At 43.7% G+C, this 10,782-nt stretch overlaps 1 long non-coding RNA gene across 1 annotated transcript; it reads right to left on the bottom strand.

Annotated features, from left to right (window-relative positions):
- Positions 1–3,006: 3,006 nt before the first annotated feature.
- On the bottom strand, positions 3,007–6,338 carry LOC309400736. The gene is made up of 3 exons (XR_014176705.1): positions 6,215–6,338; positions 3,516–3,620; positions 3,007–3,097 (listed from the first exon to the last, which is right to left on the bottom strand). It is a non-coding gene; the product is annotated as an uncharacterized lncRNA (long non-coding RNA).
- Between the last annotated feature and the right edge of the window lie 4,444 nt (positions 6,339–10,782).

Raw genomic sequence — 10,782 nt, forward strand, 5'->3', positions numbered from 1 at the left:
CTCTGAAGTCTTTTACTCCATCTCCTTCTAAGTCTATATTCCGATTCCGTGATCTAAGAAAACCATCTAGATGCAACAACCACAACCTACATTTTTGTGAACACAAAGAAAATGTGTATGAAGGTCTCTTACCTGCTCCCAGGAGGATCCATGGAAGGACTGAAAGAGAGAAAGAGGGAAAGTGGAGTTAAGAGAAGGAGAGATGATCCCAGGCTGAGCAAGACTTTCATCCCCACCATCCTCAACTGAATCTTCTTCTCTGTATGGATGCATCAGATGAGATGAAGGAAAAAGGCTCTTCTCCCACCCATGTTCTGGCCTTTGGGGGTCACAAGAGTCCCCAAACCATTCTTATCATGTCTGGGATTAGCTTGAAGAACAAAAAAGGATTCTATCAGGAGTATTTTCACTCCAAAATTCAGCTATTCTGATGTCTTCAGTTCTCAGTCGTTTGACAGGAGCAGGAAGGAGAAAGGGGGGGCCCTTATACTCAACACCCCTCAATGTGTCCCACAGAACGACCCCTTTCTTTGGTCATCCATTGCCCCAACTTCCTAATCTCTTTAATTGACTTTGAAGCTGCAGTTTTGGGTCTTCTTCTGGGTGTTTCTGGTGGGAGGAAGAGAGGCTGCCCTGCATCCACCCAAACTCCCTTTAGCTCAGATGGTCGCAAATCAAGAGACAGAATTGTGGGGAGGCAGGTAAGTGCCCCCCGTTGTTCAAATTGCACCAAGTAAGAAACAGGAAAGTTCTTGTTTGCTGAGAAAGATCTAGAATAAGAAAAGAACGTGGGAGTAAAGCAATTGTCTCTTCAGCGAGGAGGAAAGTCAGATTGAGATGGCAAGTAGAAGAAAGAGGCCCCAAACCTATCATCCAAGGGATGGTCTCCATCTTCTCTTCGGGATTCCTGGGAATCTCTTCTTGGCCTCTCTGTCCCTCTCTTCTTCCTTCCCCAGAGAGAGTCAGAGATGCGACTTCCCTTGAGTCAGTCCTCCAGCGTAATGACCGAGGGAGGACGTGCGTCATTCATTCAGCCCAGGTTGCAGCTCAGCTCCTCGGCCTTCTTCACCTCACTAAAGCCTTTCTCTGAGAAGCAGATCACTGCCCCCATCCTCTCTTGCACCCAAAGAGAATGAAAAATAAAAATAGCCATCCGGTGCGGTAAGCGGTGTGGGGTGATAAAAATAAAACGCACAAATACTTTCAAAATCATTTAATCAGAAGAGCTTTATTGCAAAAATGGCTCAAAAAACAACAACAACCCACTATGTGAAAATTCTGAATTGCCTATCACCGACAGAAAGGTCGACCCATCCAAATTTTATAGATTTGAACAAAATGCTAAGATATAGAGACTTAATTGATAGACGGGGAAACTTAAAAAACAATTGAAGAATTGGCAGAACGGAACATGAAAGTTGACTGGTTAACTTACCTTCAAATCAAAACTAAATACAATAAAGATACCAAATTATATGACATCGAAACAGAACTACATGAATTGGATAAAATTATTCAAAGCTCAGATAGAAAGATGATAGGGAGAATATATAAATTTCTCCTGAAGTATAAAATGGAAGAGGAAATTGTGAAAGAACAAACGATAAAATGGGCGCACAACTTTGGCTATAATATTGAATTAGACAAATGGGAAAAATTTTGGGGAAGAAACTTAAAAATGACACTCTCAGTTGCGTACAAGGAAAACCAATACAAAATGTTTTATAGATGGCACCTGGCACCAAAAATGTTTGCTAAAATCTCAACAAATACCTCCCAAATGTTGGAAATGCAAATCGATATACGGAATGTATTACCATTTATGGTGGACCTGTGAGGAGGCTAAAAAAATCTGGAAAAAGACCAAAAATTGGCAAAAAGATTTTTACAGTAATGTACTAAAGGCTGGATATCCACCATCTCCAGGATAAATCCAAAAGAAGAATCCGAAAAATAACAGGATGTGAGATAGTAAAAAAGGTTATCCACTTAGGAGTGTAAATTACAATTTTAAATGGGAGATTCCATAAGTATAATTATGACCATCATGGCATAAAATATAGATAGAGATGGATAAATGGGAGAACTTACAATAGTTTTTGCTGGGAAGGATAATAGTAGTAAAATGAAAGTCTTGTTTAAGTTTTTATTTTCTCTTTAAATGATACCAAGATGTTCTAGTTAGTTAGCTTATGTTAGTGTATGATTGTTAAATGTTTATACCCTGTATTTTGTTCTGGGAAGTTGCGGGGGGAGGGAGGGTTGGAGGGGTGGCAGGGTTGGGGTGGAGGGATGGAAGGGGAAGGGGAAATATCTGTAAATTTTACTAAAACTTTTCGATAATAAAACAAAAAGAATGATATCTAGGCCTAATAAGTGACTGGGCCAAGAGAGACACATTTTGCTGCAATCAGGGATGACTCTGCTGCCTCCTTTTGGATTGGGGCACAACTTCACTGTACAACATCCTCTCTTCTTCCGGTGGTGTAAGACGGTTCTTCCTTGTTGGTCCAGGAGCAGACCAAATGGAGGAGTCTTGGATGCAGCTGTAGGTGGCCTCAGAGTTTTGGGGAAATTTAGTGAAAGAAGAGGCACTGTTCACACATCCAATCTCCTGCAGCCGAGGAACCTATTGAGAACAAGGGGTTTCTCCATCAGTTTCCAGCTCTTTAGAAATAAATAAGGTTGACTGGTCTGCTACAGCCAAGAATGATTCCCAGCCCATCAGGTGAAGACACTTAGGGAAGATGTTCAGAAAGATCAAGGCTTAAAGGAGGTAAATCCTGCTTGAGTTTCAGGGTCAGAGTTCAGCTATCTACGAAGACTACAACAAGGTGGTTCAGGCACTCTAAAGCCCATCTGCATCACCCTTGTCTCTGCACAAAGACAGTTGGGTGGCTCCAGAGGAGACCCTCAGTGGGGATCCCAGGAACCCGGCTTCACTTGTCAAGACCCTTCCCCGTGGACCCTGATTAAAGTCACCTATGAATCCCATCACCTACCTTGACAGGCGAGGGTGTGGCTGCTCTTGCTGCTTGAGGCTCCATCCCTCCATCATTTCTTTCCTCTTTTTGAGATTGTCCCTGGGAGGGAGATTCTTCCAATAGAATAATAAAAATAAGGATGAAACTACTACTTTCTACCATCCTCATGTGTTATCTTCCCAGATGATATGATCTCTCATATTCATGCTTGGTTCTCCTTTCTTGCTTCCCTGGAGGGCTATCTAGGATTCCAGATAAGGGGACTCTTGAACCCAAACCCTTCATTAATCAAACTCATCAAGGAGAGAAGCAACTTAGAACTGAGGAGGAACTTCCTGACAGTGAGAACAATTAATCAGTGGAACAGAAGTTGCCTCCAAAAATTGTGAATGCCCCAACACTGGAAGTCTTTAAGAAGATGTTGGAGAGCCATTTGTCTGGAATGGTATAGGGTTTCCTGCCTAGGCAGGGGGTTGGACTAGAAGACCTCCAAGGTCCCTTCCAACTCCGCTATTGTATTGTATTACTTACTGCTCTTCTTCTTCCAGCAATAAAAGGCAAAAGGAACCAGCAGGATTATAAGGGGAGGTGCCACCCAGGAATATCTCCATATAAGGTCTGAATCTTGGGTCCAAACTGGTTTGACCAATAAAGAAGAAGGATGAATTAGTATAATAATAATAATAATAATAATAATAATAATAATAATAATAATAATAATAATAGTAATAATAATAATAATAATAATAATAATAATAATAATTTTATTTGATTAGCCGCAACCCTCTCCCGAAGGACTCGGGGCGGCGTACAATCAAAGCAAATAAAATACAGATAAAGACAACATACATACATAAAAAACAAAGACATATACATGTGCATGGAGGAGGTAGATTAATAAGTGAAGACAATTAAAAAACACAAATTAAAATCCCATTAAATAAAAATTACCAATTAAAAAACCCGTCAGGAGCGTTATGAAGTTATGGTTGAGCCAGGCCAGCTATTTGGAATAGGTGGGTCTTGACCTTTATACGGAAGGAGCGGAGGTCAGTAGTGGTCCTAATATCCGGAGGGAGGTCATTCCACAGGGCTGGGCCTGCCACAGAGAAGGCTCTGCTCCTAGGCGCCGCCCCTCGGCACTGTCTGGTGGACGGCACCTGGAGAAGTCCCTCTCTATGCGAGCGGATGGGTCGTAGGGATGTATGGGGCAGAATACGATCCCGCAGGAAACTAGGTCCTGAGCCATGGAGCGCTTTAAAGATCGTAATCAAGACCTTGAAACGCACCTGATAGACCACAGGAAGCCAGTGCAGCTCGCGCAGGAGAGGTGTCACATGGGAGTACCTAGTACTCCCCATAATCACCCGCGCGGCCGCATTCTGGACCAACTGCAGTCTCCGAGTGCATTTCAAGGGAAGCCCCATGTAGAGAGCGTTGCAGTAGTCCAGGCGAGACGTCACCAGCGCATGGGTGACCGTGCGTAGGGCGTCCCGGTCCAATAGGGGGCGCAATTGGCGCACCAGGCGAACCTGGTGGAACGCCCCCCTGGCCACGGCTGTCACATGGTCATCCATGGACAGCCTGGCATCCAGGAGGACGCCCAAATTGCGCGCCCGCTCCACGGGGGCGAGTTGAATGCCCCCAATGGCCAGAGATGGAATTAACTGGTTGAACCGGGGGGCCGGAACCCACAGCCAGTCCGTCTTGGAAGGGTTTCTAATCCAAACGTCTTAGATGTTCTTTAAGGTTTGGATCATATGAAATCTATAATTGAAATAACCATCTCTTACAGCAAACTCTCGATTTTTCATGGACCTCGCCAGGGAATTTTCTTAGCAACCCCACAGAAGCCATTTGCCTTTCTCCAGGCCTTTCTTTGTCCTTCCTAGTTTAGCCTATGGTGGTGGGACTTCCTGATGGTCTCTGTTATGTACTGAATGTATATAGTTGCGGTAACTGTGCTAAAGTGAAACTAACCTTTAGATGACCCTGTTAACTGTGCTAAAGTGAAACTAACCTTTAGATGACCCTGTTAACTGTGCTAAAGTGAAACTAACCTTTCGATGACCCTAAACTGTTAACTGTGCTAAAGTGAAACTAACCTTTAGATGACTCTAACTGTTAACTGTGCTAAAGTGAAACTAACCTTTAGATGACACTAAACTGTTAATTGTGCTAAAGTGAAACTAACCTTTAGATGAACTGAACTGTTAACTGTGCTAAAGTGAAGCTAACCTTTAGATGACCCTAACTGTTAACTGTGCTAAAGTGAAACGAACCTTTAGATGACCTCAACTGGTTTGGAGGGAAATGTAGAACATTAATATTTGGTCGGGCTTTTTCTAGTTCTATGATTGGTTAAGGCCTTGTGGGCCTAGAGCAGCGATGGTAAACCTTTTTTGGCTCACATGCCAAAAGCAAGGGGGAGCACGGGGGGTGTGTGTGTGCAGGCATGCCACACCCATAATGCAATGCGTGACCCCCAGCACGCATGACAGGCGCAACCCCTCCATTTTTTCATGCTTTTTTCGCCCTCCCCAGGCTCTAGAGGCTTTATAGGAGTCTGGGGAGGGTGAAAACAGTCCCCTCCATCCCCCGGAGTCCCTCCAGAGGCTTCAGAAGCTTCCCTGAAGCCTCCGCAGCACAAAAAATCCAGCTTTATGGGCAAACCGGAAGTTCAGGAACAGACTTCCATTTTGCTCATACTACCGGTTTAAGCCTCCCGGAGCCTTCCAGAGGCTTCCCTGAAGGATCTGGAGGACAAAACAATGACCGCTCCCGTAGGGCCAGTTTTTTGTGCTCCGGAGGCTTCAGGGAAGCTCCTGAAGCCTCCAGAGGGCCTCCGAGGGGGCCAGGGAGGTTGTTTTCGCCCTCCCCAAGCTCCTATGAAGCCTCTGGAGCCTGGGGAGGGTGAAAAATGGCCTCACAAAAAGGCTAAAGTCAGCTGGCCAGCGCACGCCCATGCGCGCTGGCCAGCTAACAGGGCAATGCCTTGTGTACCCTGACAAATGATTCAGCATGCCACCTGTGGCACGCATGCCATAGGTTCGCCATCCCGGGCCTAAAGTATAAATTACAGGCAATTGCCTGCAGTTCCTCAGTTCCATTTGTGAGTCAATAAAAGCTGTTGCAGCTATGCTGGTCTGGTTCTTGCCTACTGAAGCCCACAACACAATAGTCTCACATCCAAGAATTCATCCCATCCATCCTTCCCCCGACGGACTCACCTGTGACCTTCACTCCCTGGCTCCAAGAAGTCATGACCCAGCGCCCATTTATATTTTCCTCATAACTGCAAGCAAATTCCCCACTGTGGCTGAAGGTGGCATGCGGGATTCTCAGAGAGCCATTTTGAAGAGGATCTGAGGAATCATTGGAATCCTTCCTAAGACCTTCTTCCCTGGAGGTGATCTCCACCCCATCCTTGTAGAAGTGGAACTTCTTCTCTGCGTTGTCTCCTTCCGTTGAGCAGAGGAAGAGCAAGGGGTCACCTTCCTTCACCCTCTGGGACAACGGATCCACTCTCAGCTCTGGGGAAGGGGGGCCGTCTGCATAAAGAGTTCGGAGATAAATTAATGTCTACTGTGAAGCAGAGAAGTTTCCTCAAATCATCCACAGTGCCTCCTTGGCCCTAAGATACCATTTGTATGAAGCAAAGCAGCGATATTCTGTAAAAGGAGATTTAAAGTGGAAAACGAAAGAGGAAAATTTATTTTACTTTAATTTAGAGGGGAAATTACAATAAATCTTTCCTTGTTTAAAAAAAATCCTGCCTCAGGTCAAGAAACAAAAATTCCCCACTTCCCTCTCTCTCTTGCTATATTTCAGCGACTAGAAAAATCACAGGGCTCAGTTTGTTTATGACGGTTTCATTTTTGGTAAAAAGTTTGTTGTGACTTTTCTTTAACTCTCCAGCATCTAGCGACAGAATACCAAATTAGAACCTAGAGATGAAATTTTGTTGAGTTCCAGGCTGTGGCAAATAAAACAAAAAATTCTACCTATTATCTACATATATATAAAAGCCAAGTACCACTTACTCATCACAAAATCTCCAAAAGCACAAAGCCTACAAACTTGAAATGTGTCACGTATGTTCCTCTTGGCTTCTAAGGGCTTGCTAAGAAAGGATTTTTCAAAATGACCATCAGATCATTAGTATTTCTTATATAGTAATTAACACACTCTGATGCTAAGGAGTTCTACTCTCCCTCCCCATCTGAAAAGAACTCTGTTCCAATTGCTAGTTGCCTCACATTCCGTTACCTCAGTTCAAACTGGCAGATGTTCCACTCCTTTTCTCAGGAGCAGTCTGAGGCTACTTACAGTACTAAACGTCGGTACGTCACCAACATGTCTATGCTGGGAATCAGAAGGGCCACCAGAATACATAGATAGAATACACCATGCCCCACTTAATAAGCAATCACATGAGAGTCACACAGATGTGGGTTGCTCCCAATTCTGCCCAATACAGCTGAACCGGAATGGTATTTTGTCTTGGGGGTCACCTTCCTTCACCCTCTGGGACAACGGATCCACTCTCAGCACGGGGGAAGGGAGGCCGTCTACATAAAATGTTCACAAGGGAGATAAATTAATGTCTACTGTGAAGCAGAGAAGTTTCCTCAAATCATCCACAGTGCCTCCTTGGCTCTAAGGTACCATTTGTATGAAGCAAAGCAGTGATATTTTGTAAAATGAGATTTAAAGTGGGGAAAACAAGAGTGAAAATTAATTTTACTTTAACTTAAAGGGGAAATTACAATAAACCTTTTCTTGCTTTTAAAAAAAACCCTGCCGCAGGTCAAGAAACGAAACCTCCCCACTTTTCCCTCTCTTGCTGTACTGCAGTGACTATAAAAAGCACAGGGCTCAGGTTTATTTATGACAGTTTCATTTTTGGTAAAAAGTTTGTTGTGAATTTTCTTTGCTTTAACTCTGCAGGATCTAATAACAGAGTGTTAAATTAGAGCCCAGAATGGAGATTTTATTCCTGGTTGTGGCAAACAAAAAATCATACCTGTAATCTATATATATAAAAGCCAAGTACCACCCACTCATCACGAAATCTCCAGAAATGTAAAGCCTACAAACTTGAAATGTGTCAAATATGTTCCTCTTGGCTTCTACGGGCTTGCTAAGAAAGGATTTTTCAAAATGACCATCAGATCATTAGTATTTCTTATACAATAATTAACACGCTCTGACGCTAAGGAGTTCTACTCCCCCTCCCCATCTGAAAATAACTCTGTTCCAACTGCCAGTTGCCTCACATTCCGTTACCTCAGTTTAAACTGGCAGACATTCCACTCCTTCTCTCAGGAGTGGTCTGGGCCCCTTATAGTACTAAACATTGGTACCTCACCAAAATGTCTACGCCTTCCATCTATGGAACTGCTATATTTTCATAGGTTGAGCATTGGTGCTGCCTTTGATTTAAGTATTTCTCGGCAATAAATATTCATCTTACCAATGATTGAGAAGACCAACTGGTTACTGTTGGAGGAAAATTGGCGTCCACCAGATGATCCCCAGAAGAAACATGTACATACTATCTTTGTTTGGCCTGAATCCAGATCCGCAGTCTTCAGAATGAGGGTATTTTTATGGATATCTCCATGTTTGATTGGTACGTCCGATTGATCCATGCAGTAGAATATGAACGGTTTTGCAGAAGATCCCTCGGGGAGGGAGCAATATAAAGGAATCTCTTCTCCTTTGATAATGTCGGTGTGTGGAAGAGATGAGGACAGGCTGGGGGGCAGAAGAGATGAATCTGTCCGTGAAGCAAAGAAAAGAAAAAGAAGCCTTGAGTCCTTCCTTCTGATCTCTTCTTGGAACCAAATCTCTACCCAAGAACATCCACCCCGATTCCCAGAATGGCCAAAGTTAAGAAGGCAAACTCTCAGGCCCAACCCAAGAATGACAAAGAATCAACCAACCTAACAGAGGGATAGCATCAAGATGACATGAAGTGTTAACACTACTTCATAACAACTTGGTAAGACCACATTTGGAATAACGCATTCAGTTTTGATTACCACGATGTAAAAGAAATGATGTTGAGACTTAGAAAAAAGTGCAACTAAGATGATGAAAGGCCCGCAGATTAAAACATATGAAGAACGGTTGCAGGAATTGAGTTTGGCCAGTCTAGAGAAAAGAAGAAGTGTGGGGGGGGGGGCGACATGATAGCAGTCTTCCAGTATTTGAGGGGCTGCCACAAAGTGGAGGAGGGTCAACCTATTCTCCAAAGCACCAGAAGGCAGGACAAGAAACAATGGATGGAAAGTCATCAAGGAGAGAAGATACCTGGAACTAAGAAGGAATTTCTGAACAATCAGGACAATTAGTGGAAGGGCTTGCCTTCAGAGATTTGGGTGCTCCAACACTGGACGTTTTATAGAAGAGACTGGACAGCCACTTGTCAGAAATGATGTAAGGTTTCCTGCTTGAGCAGGGGGTTGGAGTAGAAGACCTCCAAGGTCTCTCCAACTGTTATTCTGTTATACTAATGGATTTGTGCAAACAGCCAAATAGACAGAATCTTGCCAGACTAAACTCATGCACTCTTTCTCCCCCAAAGTCAGGGCCCTTTCCTGAGGGACCTAGTGATGACCGATTCCTACTTTTGACCCAATTAAACTTTGGAAATCACTTGATTGCTGGGAATCAGAAGGGCCACCAGAATACATAGATAGAATACACCATGCCCCACTGAACAAGCAGTCACATGACAGTCACACAGATGTGGGTTGCTCCCAATTCTGCCCGGTACAGCTGAACCATAATAATCCATCGGGAAGATCTTTTCCCCCATAAAAAGACGGTCCTCGTAAACATTTTCTTATAGAAGACATATTATTTCTATAACTATGAATTGGCTTCTTTGCTTTTTTGTTCATTGGATGAATTTTTGAATGGTTTGATGTATATTTTCATAGGTTGAGCACTGGGGCTGCCTTTGATTTAAGCATTTCTCGACAATAAATATTAATCTTACCAATGATTGAGAAGACCAACTGGTTACTGTTGGGAGAAAGTTGGCTTCCTCCAGATGATCCCCAGAACATACATGTACATACTATCTTTGTTTGGCCTGAATCCAGATCCACAGTCTTCAGAATGAGGGTATTTTTATGGGTATCTTCATGCTTGATTGGGACGTCCGATTGATCCTTGCAGTAGAATAAGAACGATTCTGCAGAAGATCCCTCGGGGAGGGAGCAATTCAAAGGAATCTCTTCTCCTTTGATAATGACGGTGTGTGGAAGAGATGAGGACAGGCTGGGGGGCAGAAGAGCTGAATCTGTACGTGAAGCAAAGAAAAGAAAAAGAAGCCTTGAGTCCTTCCTTCTGATCTCTTCTTGGAACCAAATCTCTACCCCAGAACATCCACCCCAATTCCCAGAATGGCTCCCATCTCTAAACAGCTCTGGGGATCCTTGACTGACTGATTCTCTCTTCTCCAGGTGAGGACAATTCTATGGCCCTGCTCCCCTTCTTCTTCCTCTAAGCCAGAAGTCTTCCTGACGGATTCACTGAGAACCACTTCCAACCTTTCAACCAGGAAAAGCTTGGAAACCCCAGGAGGGTTGGAGTTTCGTTTTCTTGCATTGCAAAATCAGATCAGAGCTGGCACGGCAAGCTAGTTTGCCTCAAGAACCAGCACCGAGACCTCCTTCCTATTCTTTCATATACCTTAATATGTTAATATATCTATACTATTATTCCCCTCTTATTCCTATCTCTGTTTTAACCTTTTACACCCACACCCACCCACCCATGCTGC

Source organism: Natrix helvetica (assembly GCF_964273705.1).
Source record: "Natrix helvetica genome assembly, chromosome: W".
In the NCBI taxonomy this organism is placed as follows: Eukaryota; Metazoa; Chordata; class Lepidosauria; order Squamata; family Natricidae; genus Natrix; species Natrix helvetica.